The sequence below is a fragment of the Stenella coeruleoalba genome (genome assembly GCF_951394435.1).
Source record: "Stenella coeruleoalba genome assembly, chromosome: 2".
Classification (NCBI taxonomy): Eukaryota; Metazoa; Chordata; class Mammalia; order Artiodactyla; family Delphinidae; genus Stenella; species Stenella coeruleoalba.
In genome coordinates, this window is record NC_137147.1 from 144,191,132 (window position 1) to 144,191,342 (window position 211).

Consider the following 211-nt stretch of genomic DNA (forward strand, 5'->3'; position numbering starts at 1 on the left):
ACTTGGAAAGTGTCCTTTGCTGCTTGGCTGTAACTTTAACAGACAAAAGGGATGCTGGCTTGAGTGCTTCTGGGAGGATGACACGTGAAACCCAGTTTCCTCCTGGACATTGGGATATTAATTTGCTTTAAGAAACATGTGTGAGGGAAGGTAGGTCGATTACGCGATCTAAAGTTCACAAAGTAAAAGTACAAATGACAGGACCACCCCA